This window comes from Cyanistes caeruleus, chromosome 18 (genome assembly GCF_971803275.1).
Source record: "Cyanistes caeruleus chromosome 18, bCyaCae1.hap1.1, whole genome shotgun sequence".
NCBI lineage: Eukaryota > Metazoa > Chordata > Aves > Passeriformes > Paridae > Cyanistes > Cyanistes caeruleus.
The window spans coordinates 486,382-499,853 of record NC_141718.1 but is presented as its reverse complement, the minus strand read 5'-3'; the positions used below and the strand labels follow the sequence as shown (position 1 = coordinate 499,853).

General features: G+C 49.0%; 1 protein-coding gene across 4 annotated transcripts in view; it reads right to left on the bottom strand.

Annotated features, from left to right (window-relative positions):
• RIMBP2 (RIMS binding protein 2) overlaps positions 1 to 13,472 on the bottom strand; it is a 92,490-nt gene that overhangs the window by 44,306 nt on the left and 34,712 nt on the right. For all 4 annotated transcript variants that reach the window (XM_086856456.1, XM_086856460.1, XM_086856459.1 and 1 more), the window contains exon 3: positions 2,846 to 2,935. The gene's annotated coding sequence lies outside the window, so the exon portion shown is untranslated. The remainder of the gene's footprint in view (positions 1 to 2,845; positions 2,936 to 13,472) is intronic.

The following is a 13,472-nucleotide window of genomic DNA, read 5'->3' as shown; positions in this document are numbered from 1 at the left end:
ACACCCAGTCCCTCCTGGAGCAAACCTCAGCACTCACTTTGTGCAGAGATGGGCAGGGGCTTTGGCAGTGCTGCAGGAGAGAATTCACACACAACCCCCAGCCCCACGTGCCTGGATGAAGTTGGCCTGTTTTCCAGGCCAGCTCCCAAGGGTGAAAAACAATAAATTAATTTGGGCAGGTTTTCCCCTTCAGGGCTGAGCCCTCTGTCAGAATTCTGCTCCAGCCTCCACATCCAAAGCTGTAGAGTTTCACACATTCTGAACAATAAAATGCAATCTAAAGTGCACAATCTATCCTCAGCCTCTGTGTGGGGGGCAAAAAACCTCAGAAGATCTTTTCTGTAAGGAGCAAAACAGAAGGTTTGTTGCCATCCAGGGTACCTGGCCAGGATTCCATGCTGCTCCACTGGTTAAAGGTGACACAGCACTCACAACGAGATTTTGCTTGCATTGAGGCTGTTGCATGAGCTCAGCAGTGCAAACATTCAGAATTTTTGCTCTGTTCCTTTCACAGTATTTAATAGATGTGAAGAAAGAAGGACCCACAGTATGATAAATTCTGACTTTACAATAGTAAGGGGAAATTTTATTTCTAGGTTAGTGGCTAACGTGACAAACATTGACCTCTGTATTTTAAATTTGTTTTAGCAGAACTTTTCCAATGCAGCTGAAGACAAACATTATAATATATATATAAATATATATATTTATATATAAATGCTAGAATAAAGCACTGTCAGCCATGCAAGCTGTGCACTTGCTGATAGTCACAGGACTCACATTTTCAGTGTCACCAAAGCACTGAGCCTTCACTGCACCAATGATGCACACTGTTGTGTGCCAGCTAGAATAGAAAACTGCCCAAGTGAGACTTTATCTTTATGTGCCTCGTGAGGTAGAGAGCAAAGGTAATGTGTAAACAACAATAAAGAGAGGAGAAACACATTAGGAAAGGGAGAAGTTTGGAGACAGATGGATGAATAAAATTAAGTGATGCTGTGGTACACATGGCTGCCTCCTATCATAAATGATTATAACTCTGTCTTTTCTACAAAACCCATTTCAATTCATCAGCAACAGGAACTGTCAGGTCTGCTCCGACAGCAGGGGCTGCAGCCCCAGTGCAGAGCCAGCTCTGAATTCTGGTGATTGCCCTGGTGACCCTCTGAGCCCCCTCTGCCAGCTCCCAGTTCAGAGTGGCCACGCTGTGTCCCTGCCCAGAGCTCCCAGTTCAGCTGAGCCCCTGCCTAGAGCTCCCAGTTCAGCTGAGCCCAGCCCAGCAGAGCCCAGCCCAGCCCAGCAGAGCCCAGCCCAGCCCAGCCCAGCCCAGCCCAGCAGAGCCCAGCCCAGCTCCCAGTGCTCCCAGCAGAGCCCGTGTGAGTGAGTAACAGCTCCTCTGATATGAATGAGGTTGCCCAGCAACTCACTTAAGCCCTGCAGAAATCCCAGATTGGAGTTTTATTTTTAGCCAAGTGCAGCCCTGTGAAGTGGCTGGCTCATGATGCTTCTCCCTCTGAATGCAGATGTGCTGAGTGGGGCACATCAGCCTCTCCTCCCAGCAGCCACCCCATGCAGGATTTGCCAGAGATAAATTCACATTGCAGGCAGAGAGAGACCTTTCAGTCCCAGCAGGCACAAGTAACAACTGAGCAAAAACATTTACTGCTAAAATGGTTTTTCTCTCAGGACCTGGAATAGCTGAGACTGTTCCATGTGGCAGGGGAAATAACTGCTAAAGAGAGTTTGGGGCATTTGCTGCTGGACAAGAGCTTTTCAATGTTTTACTGAGAAACTTAAAATTGCAGTTTTAAGATGCACAGGGGTAGGAGAAAATCCCAACTGATGGATAGGAATTCTCCAGAAAAAGTAGAGAATTCTTCAACTGAGTCTCACCAAAATGACCAAAAAACTCTTTTACCAAAGCCTAATTTACCATACTCAGAAAATACACATCAGAGGCACAATGTGCCTCCCTCCAGCCCAGCAGCACCTTCAACATTCACCTGGAAATCCCATTTGTTCCCGAGGCAGTTTGCTGTGATTTATTTTCAGCTGCCATTCTCCACGTGGAGGAGCAGCAGGGGGAGCAGAAAGTGGGGTCTGAGGTGCCCCTGGGGTTGGTACCTGGGGCTGGTACCTGGGGTTGGTACCTTGGTTTGGGTACCTGGGGCTGGTACCTGGGGTTGGTACCTTGGTTTGGGTACCTGGGGCTGGTATCTGGGGCTGGTACCTGAGGTTGGTACCTGGGTTTGGGTACCTTGGTTTGGGTACCTGGGGTTGGTACCTGGGTTTGGGTACCTGGGGTTGGTACCTGGGACTGGTACCCAGACCCGGCACCTCGAGCTGGCCCCAGGGCAGGGTTCCTGGGGCTGGTACCCAGGGCTGGTACCCAGGGCTGGTACCCACACCTGCCCCCAGGGCTGGTATCCAGGGCTGGTACCTAGGGCTGGTACCCAGACCTGCCCCCAGGGCTGGTTCCTGGGGCTGGTACCCAGGGCTGGTACCCAAGGCTGGTACCCAGGGCTGGTACCCAGGGCTGGTACCCAGGGCTGGTACCCAGGGAAGGGTTCCTGGAGCTGGTTCCTGGGGCTGGTACCCAGGGCTGGTACCCAGGGCTGGTACCTGGGGCTGGTTCCTGGGGCTGGTACCCAGGGCTGGTACCCACACCTGCCCCCAGGGCTGGTACCCAGGGCTGGTACCCAGGGCTGGTACCCAGGGCTGGTACCCAAGGCTGGTACCCACACCTGCCCCCAGGGCTGGTACCCAGGGCTGGTACCCAAGGCTGGTACCCAAGGCTGGTACCCAGGGCTGGTACCCAGACCTGCCCCCAGGGCTGGGCCGTTACCTGGCAGCGCTGCAGGGCTCGGGGGCACACGCTGGCATCCTGCAGCCTCACGCCCTTCTCCTCCTGCTCAGCATCCTTCAGCTCCTTCTCCTGGAACAGAAACAAAGCGTCACAGGCCGCATCTCCATTACAGCACATCCCATTAAGGGCTTAAGGAAGCCGTGCCTCTGCATTATTTGGAATTAAGGCACTATTAAGAGCAATACGAGGCCCGGAGCCAAAGGCACGGAAGGTGCAGAAGCTCCAGATTAATTTGCAATTACAGGCAGCTCTGCCATAAACCCCCATGTTTTCAGCAGATGATCTGATTAAAGATGTGCAAGCAAAGAGAGATGACCTGGCTTCACAGGCCTGCTGCCTACAGAAATAATAACACAAATCTCCCTGTGGAGGTAACAAAGAGCTCAGACTTGGCTGCCTCACCTCTCCCAGAGCTGGGAGGAGAAAGAGACACAACTCCCAGGAAATAAAGCAATTATTTAGGGGTCCAGAAGGCATTCTGAGGGCAGAGAGCCAGCCACTGGAATGTTACTCATGTACACACTTTCACATTCACACATTTCACCCTACCTGTAGTGCATATCTCCTTCTGAGTAAACAGCCACATTCTAATACACACTACAGTACAATATATACACAATATATATAAATATACACATCTGCACAGTGTATCCAACACAATATGCAAGCATTACACACAAACACAAATACAGCAGCCCTGTCCTGCAGTGACAGGCAATCTGAAATGCAGGAAGTCAGAAGGCAAGGAACCTGTGCCTAAAGATCAAGGTATTAACTGCAGCCTCAGGAATATATTTTTATGTATTTAGACAGCAATGTAAGCTGGATAAAAGATCAGTAAATAAAACTCAAATATGCAGTCAAAGGTCAAACCAGCAGGGTGGAAATGCTTTGTCAGGTCACTCAAACCGAAAGAGAGCTCAGGGAGAGCCAGCAGCATCCTCTGACACAAAAAAAAAATATTTGTTTTTGCACAAGTTCCCAAAGGTGGTTGTTGGAGATTGTATCTCAATTTTCATATTAAATTCAATTTCATATTTCATATTAAATTCAATTTCATATTACAGTTGCCATCAGTCACGCTGAGCAATCTGTGACCTTTCCACCCTGCCTTACACACATGACACACTGCCTCTGAAAACACTGCTTGTTTCTGCCAAAAACTGCATTAAGGTGGGCAACACCTGGCCTTGCCTTTGAGCGATCAGAAATAATTCATGGGTGTTTTTAATTTCCTGCTGGGTGCAAGGAACGCTTCAGGCATGTTCAGTTAAGGAAACAACGCTCAGGATGATCTTTTTGGAATGTGAAGAGCAAACTCAATCAGAAGATTGCCAGCCCTCCCAGATGTACCCCAGCAGTGCTGCTCTCGGGGTGCCCAGAGCAGATTTAAAGGCTCACACACCAGCACATACCTCACAGACCATGGGACAATTAATAAAGAAACAGCTACGAAAACTTCAATATCTGAGAGACATCAACAATAAATTGTGTTACCTTATGTATAAGTTGCATCTTTTAAAGTGCAGAAATGAAGGCATAAATGTGTGCTTGGAGCAGAGCAAAAGTAAAAACTCTCCTATGGATGTGAGGACTAACTAAAACATTCCCAGCAGGAGGATGGCTTTGGTGGATTTAATACAATCTGGCACCACTGTCTGGGTAACAAGGTTTTCCATTGCCTGCAGAAAGGCATCTGGTGCCCTGTGTGTTAGTTTGCTCATCCATCAATTATTTTTGTTTAAAAAAAAAAAAAATATCTTGTACACTATTCATTTATTTGCAGCTCTTTTTCTTGGAGAATTATTGCTGCCAGTGCCCTGGAAGGGCTGCACTGGAACATTCTGATTGTAACCCCCTGAGAGAGCTCTTTGTTTGGCTGATGCACAAACAGGGTTCATCAGGAGCAAAGGGAACACCTGTAGGCTGCGGGTACGTGAAAAGAAGAAAATTAAGAATCTTCTGATCTTCTCTCATGTATTTTGGCCCTGTAAATGACTCATTCAAAGGGCAGGTTCATCACCTCCAGTTCATCTTGTATTTCCTCCAAGAGCTGGATTTTAAAGGCAAAGCTGACTCTCCCCAACAGTACAACTGGAGAACATCCCCAGGGCAAACAGAGCTGGGCTGAGAGGCACAGCCTGCACAACAACCTGCCCTGAAACCCTTGCTGATTGATTTCACTGCCCTGAAACCCTTGCTGATTTCACTGCCCTGAAACCCTTGCTGATTGATTTCACTGCCCTGAAACCCTTGCTGATTTCACTGCCCTGAAACCCTTGCTGATTTCACTGCCCTGAAACCCTTGCTGATTTCACTGCCCTGAAACCCTTGCTGATTTTACCTTTGAGTCAGTACCTGCACAAGGCAAGAAGGATCCAGCCTGTCCTGCACAATTGTGACCATTACCGAGGGCTCTGGGCAGAGAGGAGCTGGGCAGGAGGAGGATGGCTTTCAGGAGAGCTGCTGTGCTCCTGCCTGCCCTGTCCCTGTCCCTGTCTCTGTCCCGTCCCTGTCCCATTCCTGTCCCTGTCCTGCCCCAGCAGGACCCAGCAGGACCAGGGCAGATGCTGAATGTCCCCTCCCCTCCCAGGAAGGGCTCAGCTCGTGCAGCACCATCACAGCTTCCGATGTGCACTTACAATAAATCACATTTGGTAAGTTAGTAGAAAACAATTGCACACAATGAAAAACAAACAAACCAGATTGTCTTACTTTTTTAAGGTGTTTTACTATTTCCTCTGGATCCTTCCTCTCAAGTGCCATGGCGAAGCACATGTTAGCAAGCAGCACAGGAAAGTGGCTGGACATTTTCTGATGTTAACACTTAAAAACGAATTAATTCCTACAGAGAAACTACCAGACATGAGTGTTTTCCAGGACCACTCCTGAGGTAAAGGAAGAGCTACTCAGAAACTCTTGCATTTTAAATAAATTCACTTCACAATTGGATTTCCTTTGTTTTAAAAATAGGAACTTTTCCGTGCAAATTATACCCTGTTCTAACAAAGGAAAACAAATGCAGCTTTACCCCTCTAATCAGCAGGCTGAATTTAGCATAAGAAACACTATATAAAAATAGCACTTCTTAAAAAGCACTGCTAAATCAGGGCCACGGGAGCTGCAGCAGTTGCTGGGCCTTGGAAATCAGCGGTGTCCTGGCACCCCAGCAGCTGGGAGCAGATGTGGGGGAGGAAACACAAACAATTCCTCCTCGCTGCTGTTTCTCACTTCAGTGGAACTCTGAGGAGAACAAGCCCAGCTCATTCCAGGCAGCCTCTCTCTGCCATTCCCCGGCCAGGTGAAGCATCAGACCCACCTGAGCTCGTGGCAGGTTCCCTGAGCTGAGGATCTCACGGAGCTGGGTTGGATTTGCTGCTGCTCAGAGCACCCAGCCATCCCTCACAGCTGCTCAGCTCACTCCCCACCTCACTCTCATCACTTATTTCTCACTTCTCTACTTTACTTTTCAGTCTCTTCACTTCTCCTCCTAATTCTCTTCACCCCTGGCACTCAGCACAAACATGACAGAGCCCTCTCAGCTCTTTTGGAGATGGAAATGGGTGAGGAGATGACTTTGGACACATCCAGGAGCAGTGGTTTTATGGCAGCATCCCCTGGTAAATAACAGCTGCAGCTCCTTGCAGTGAAGCACCAAACATGCAAGTTCTCCTCAGGACATCACTTTTGCACCTGCCATGGCTGAAGGAAGGACAGCATTAGAAAGTGAATCAATTGGATCTGTGGGCTGAAGCAAAACCAACATTTCTTCAGGGGCTCTTCTTTCAATGATTTTTACACTCCTCAACACATTAAAATAATCTGTGTTTCTGAAATACAGAGTTGTCCTTCAGCATAGCACAGTCCCTCCTCCCACAAATCACAGCCAAGGGAAAGAAAAGCTATCCACTGCTAAGGGAGAAAGGAATGAACAACGTCCCTGCCCTGGTGGGAAGGCACAAAGGCAGCGAACACGGTGTGGTTTAAACATTAACTCCTTTTGCAAGCTGCTGTGAAGCTGGCACAGTCTGGGGGGGATATTCCCCAATCTCCCCTGAACAAGTATTTTCATTTTACCATTGTCCTACAGATCTTTTCTTTTACAGCTCCAGTTGAGAGAAAATTGGGTTTTTACCTTGAGCCCAAAGGATGAGCTAAAGATCTAACTCAGTTTTGTAGGTCAAACCAAATATTACACCAAATATTCTAAAGCAATTCAAATGCAGAGCGTGGTTTGAGTGGTTCCTGCACATGCAGGAATTTCCCCTCACACCTTGTGGTAACTCATTAGAAACCTCTCACCCACGTTTCCCACTCACTTCGATTTCTCTGGTGGCAAACAAGAACAAACGAAACAGAACAAATGAAAATCACCAGCACATTCACACCAGGCACATGGGGCACAGGGGGCACACCGGGCACATGGGGCACATTTGGGCACATTTGGGCACATTTGGGCACACCGGGCACACCGGGCACATTTGGGCACATTTGGGCACATTTGGGCACATTTGGGCACATTTGGGCACACCAGGCACATTTGGGCACATTTGGGCACATTTGGGCACATTTGGGCACACCGGGCACACCAGGCACATTTGGGCACATTTGGGCACATTTGGGCACACCGGGCACATTTGGGCACATTTGGGCACATTTGGGCACATCGCCTCTCCCGATGCTCCTCAAAAAGCTTTTCCTTTTTGTCACGCACAAAGAGCAGAGAACGGCAAACAAGATCAGCTGTTGCCATGGTAACGTCATGCCCCAGCAGGTGAAAAATTCCGTCTTGTGGCACCAGAAAAGATGAAATGTACTGAGCCCAGGCATAACATCCAGCACAGCTCAAAAAGCTCCCTGCCCTTTCCAAAGGCTGGCAGATTCTGTAGCAAGAAATGTAGAGATGCAAATGTTAAAAAGCCTCGTGTGAACTCTGGTGACATCAGTGATTATTCAGCTGTCTCAGAGGAATTTTATTAGGCAGAAACTTATATTAATATATTGCATAATTTTGGAAATCTCTCTGAAAACTTTAGCCCAATTTTTAGAAGTTATAAGTGACTTGAAAACAGAAGATAATTTTTCACTTCAAGACAGACACGAGAAAAATATGCTGAATAATTTTCAGGGTTAGGTGCCAGAAACATCATTCAAAAACAGCTCTTCATGCTCCAAAAATTCTGTTTTCAGAACAGATAATATTACTGCCTTCAAGTGAGACTGCACAATCCGTTTTTCATCTCCTGCTAAGCTGAGGTGGTACCCAGGAACACCAAACAGGGAAAGCTGAACAGAACCTGACACTGTACAGAACCTGAAATGTACAGAACCTGACACTGATCCAGAACCTGACACTGAACCAGAACCTGACACTGAACCAGAACCTGAAATGTACAGAACCTGACAATGTACAGAACCTGAAATGTACAGAACCTGACAATGTACAGAACCTGACACTGATCCAGAACCTGACACTGATCCAGAACCTGACTGATCCAGAACCTGACACTGATCCAGAACCTGACACTGATCCAGAACCTGACAATGTACAGAACCTGACACTGATCCAGAACCTGACACTGATCCAGAACCTGACACTGATCCAGAACCTGACACTGATCCAGAACCTGACAATGTACAGAACCTGACACTGATCCAGAACCTGACACTGATCCAGAACCTGACAATGTACAGAACCTGACACTGAACGAGAACCTGACACTGATCCAGAACCTGACAATGCACAGAACCTGATCCAGAACCTGACATTGATCCAGAACCTGACAATGCACAGAACCTGACACTGAACCAGAACCTGACACTGATCCAGAACCTGACACTGGTCCAAGCAAAGCTTCCTTAGCTGAAGTTACCTCGAAGGAAGGGCCCCCCTCAGAACACTTCAGTGCCATTTAAATTGGGGGATGCTGATTTTGGATTCCTCTGCTGCTTGCAAACATCCCTGAAAAGCTGGGCAAGAAAGCAGCAAAGAACTCTTTGGAAAAGTGAAGTTGAATCCCAGTCCCAGACTGTTCTGAGCTGGAAGGGACCCCCAGGGGATCTGACACTGAACAACAACATTAAAGCAGAGCCCGATACACAAAAATCCTCACACAAACACACAAGACTTTCAGAACCACCACAGCTTCTTGTTTCACTGTCACGAATCTGTCCTACATCTCTGTGGTTTATAAGGACAGTGCTCAAGGCATTTTTGGGAGAGCAGACCACAGAACCCTTGCTGTTGGTGGATGACAAGAAACACCACGTAATCAAACCAATACATTTGCCATTTTTCTTACCTTCTGTTCCTAAAGGCTCATGAATGCTGCCAGCCCCACACCAGTGTTCTGTTCTGCTGGGGATGGAATGGAGACAAAACCAAACCACCAAGGCCCCAGCCGAGGGGTGGAAGCAACAGGGATTGATCTGATTTATCTGAGCCCGAGATTCTCCTGTTCATTATCAGAGCCTGAGCGCTTCCCACAGGGCACAGCCCCACAGCCAGAGCTCTGCACCGAGCCACAGCCAGACTCGTTCCTTTCCTTAGTCCCGGTCCCTGCTGGGCATCACCGGTGAATCTGGAATTTGTGACCGAGGAGGGGCGTTCCCACCCTGCTCCACCCTGCCCTTCCACAGGATCCTCACGCGTTTCAGGCTGGGCAATGCAACAGGAAAGCTCCATCTCAGCACTGCAGGCTGTCCTGCTGCCAGCACCTCCCAGGGGAGGGGACCATGGGGACACCTGGGCTGAAGAGCATCCTCACCTGGGGCTGTGAGCTGACAGCGCTTCCAGACACAACCACCAGCGCTGGAAAACACGTCCCAGGCACAGCTCAAACCCCCCTCTCTACCTGCAGGAGGGAACTGGGGTGTTCTATCCCAGGCACAGCTCAAACCCCCCTCTCTCCCTGCAGGAGGGAACTGGGGTGTTCTACTGGGGTGTTCTATCCCAGGCACAGCTCAAACAGCCCTCTCTACCTGCAGGATGGAACTGGGGTGTTCTACTGGGGTGTTCTATCCCAGGCACAGCTCAAACCCCCCTCTCTCCCTGCAGGAGGGAACTGGGGTGTTCTACTGGGGTGTTCTATCCCAGGCACAGCTCAAACAGCCCTCTCTACCTGCAGGATGGAACTGGGGTGTTCTACTGGGGTGTTCTATCCCAGACACAGCTCAAACAGCCCTCTCTACCCACAGGATGGAACTGGGGTGTTCTATCCCAGGCACAGCTCAAACCCCCCTCTCTACCTGCAGGAGGGAACCGGGGTGTTCTCCCTCCGTGGGGGACTGAAAACCTGGAGCACAGGCTGTGAGTGCAGCTCTGAATTTCTCCTTTACCAGCACTGAGAGGTTTTGATTCTCTCCTAAATCTGCGTATCCCTCATTAGCCATCCCTTCCCTCCATCAGTGGCTTGCTGTTGTTCTATTTTCTAAGCTCCCAGCAAATTAACACTAAATTGAATTCTACAGAAAAGTTGTTACAGGCTTTCTCCCCCACGCCTGATTTAATCGCATTTTCTTCTCCTTCAATTTACGCTACATTTAATCGTGGAAATTATTTCTAAGATTGATTTCTGATGATAATACTCATCACAGTTCTGAGGATTATTCTTCCTGTCTATTTTTGGCCAATTCTCAATGAAAAGATTTGATCTGGAACAACTTGTGAAGGCCAAAATGATATTTAAACAAAAGATAATTTCTTTTCCTTTCTGCTTCCCCTTTACAGCCCTGCACCCAGCCTGTGGCAGGAGACACAAAATGCTCACATATTTCCTCCTTTCACAAATACTGCCAGTAAATGGTGGAGAATGGACAGAAGAATCAGAAATAAAACTGTATTATTCATTTGAATTAGATGTATATAAAATTATTTTCTTTATGGACAAACCTACATGTAAAGACATCCTGCAGTTTTCAAGTGCTCTGAAATTCTTTTAAGAAAAAAAATTATTATTTATTGGTGCTATGCCATGAATAGAACCTGTTTAAAAAAATACCCTCCATATAAAATTATCACTTTTTAAAGCCCTGTGCTTCCAGTTGTTTGAAGTGTGATGGGAGATTATCTGCTTAATCCATTTCTTTCACTCGGGCATTTCGGATTTCATGCAGCTGTGCAAAGTTAGTTCTGCTTAACAGGCCCGTGGGGCTCCTCAGGAAGCAGGAGAGGAGCTGGGAGCAGGAATGCCCAGCCCTGGGGTGGTTTGAGGGCAGGGCAGGTGTGCTGGGGTGAATTCCAGGGCAGGAATCCTGCTGCCAGCTCTCCCTGGAGCGGCACCTGCTGCAGATCCGCGTTAGCTCCGGACCCTCAGCCACGCCTGGTCCTGCTGGAGCTGCCCTGGCTGCAGAGCAGGAGCACAAACCCCTGTGACCCTCCATCCTCAGGTGATCCTCCACCCTCAGGTGATCCTCCATCCTCAGGTGATCCTCCATCCCCAGGTGATGCTGGGCTCAAACCCTGGTGATTCTCCATCCTCAGGTGATGCTGGGCTCAAACCCTGGTGATTCTCCATCCTCAGGTGATGCTGGGCTCAAACCCCAGTGATCCTCCATCCTCAGGTGATCCTCCATCCTCAGGTGATCCTCCATCCCCAGGTGATGCTGGACACAAACCCCTGTGATCCTCCATCCTCAGGTGATCCTCCATCCTCAGGTGATGCTGGGCTCAAACCCCAGTGATCCTCCATCCTCAGGTGATTCTCCATCCTCAGGTGATGCTGGGCTCAAACCCCAGTGATCCTCCATCCTCAGGTGATCCTCCATCCTCAGGTGATCCTCCACCCTCAGGTGATGCTGGACACAAACCCCTGTGACCCTCCATCCTCAGGTGATCCTCCATCCCCAGGTGATCCTCCATCCCCAGGTGATCCTCCATCCTCAGGTGATCCTCCATCCCCAGGTGATGCTGGACACAAACCCCTGTGATCCTCCATCCTCAGGTGATCCTCCATCCTCAGGTGATCCTCCATCCTCAGGTGATCCTCCATCCTCAGGTGATGTTGGACACAAACCCTGGTGATCCTCCATCCTCAGGTGATCCTCCATCCTCAGGTGATGCTGGGCTCAAACCCCAGTGATTCTCCATCCTCAGGTGATGCTGGGCTCCCCCAGGGCTGGACCTGCCTGCCCTGATGCTGAGGATCACAATCTGAGCCTTTTCCCTGTGTCTCCAGCCCAGCTCAGCAGGATTCACTCTTGGTGCTGCCCTAAGTGGGCTTCAGGCACGTAATTAACCAAATTCTCGTTATTCTTTCTTCAGGAATGGCTGGACTGGACCCGTGCTGTCTCCTCAGCCCAGGCTGCTCCTGCTGGTGAGGCACTTGGAGGCAGATTAGAGCAGCTTTCCCAGGTGAAGGGATGTGCCAGCTCTGCCATCCCCAGCTCTGCCATGGAAATCCCTGCCCTGCTCCCCAGACCTGGAAAGAAACCCGAGTTTGGAACATTTTCTCTCTGCCAGATTGTCAAATGGCATTATTTCTTCCTACGTGCAAAGTGTGTGTTGAAAGTTGCTCAAATGCCAAAACTTGTCTAATCCTGCTATAATGCAGTAGAGAGTAATTTCTAAATTTAGGAAGTAATTGCTTTGCTGTCCAGTGAAACGTACACAAAAAACCCAGAAACTCCTCTGGGCAAGTCCTCATTTTAAACACCAATTCAGACTTCAGTGCACACAAGCACTCAACCTTTGGGAAAATGAAGCTGTGCAATTCCATTGTTGCTGTTTTCTGTTTCCTTGCTGTTTCACAACACAATCCAAATAACAGCAGCCAGCTCTCAGATGTCATCCAGTACACACTTACAAAGTGCTTGCCAAATAAAACCACTCCGTTCTCTTGGGTAATATTCCTTTTTGTGGAGGATTCCAAGTCTCCCAGTTGTGGTTTTTTTAGCATTCTGAACAAAAAGCTGCCATTTCCAGCTCCTTTGTGCAAACGGAAGGAAGGAGAGGTTCCAGTTTCAGATCTGCCTGGCACCGCTGCCCTAGAGCAGCTCCCTGCCAGCCTGGAACTGGGAGCAGCAAGACTTTGATTTTGGGAATTTCAGAGGACTGAATTCCCAGCTTCTAAAACCTGGAAGAGGCTGGAGTGAACAACCAAGCAAACAAGCTGGCAACAGAACAGTTTGCTGCCAGCTGAAATTCCTTTTCCGAGCCCACAAGGTGGGTTTCAAACCCAGCCGGATGATTGGTACCATTCCTGCTTCTGGTCTGCAGGCACCCACCACCATCAGCTCTGAGCTTCACATATGTTTGATATTCTGTGAATTACTACAGAATCAAAAATTCAGCGCTAGACACGTCCCACATTGAAACTGAGATTTCACAGCTCTTCAAACCTGGCACCCATCCTGCCGGGGGAGAAAAGGGCAAACCAGAAAAGCCGGGGACCAAACTTGCCATGAATTTTTGTGAGTGTTCAGAAAGAGCCCAGGGGAAGGCAGGGTGAGGCTGCACAGGGCAGGCTGTGCCTGGGCACCACAGACAGGCACCAAAGGCTGTCCCAGCAGCAGCAGAGCCCCACAAGCTCCCGGCTGTTTCCTCCCCTCTGGATCTGCCTGGCTGTGGAAGAATTTCCTCCTGCTCTGCCCAAACCCTCAGCAGATG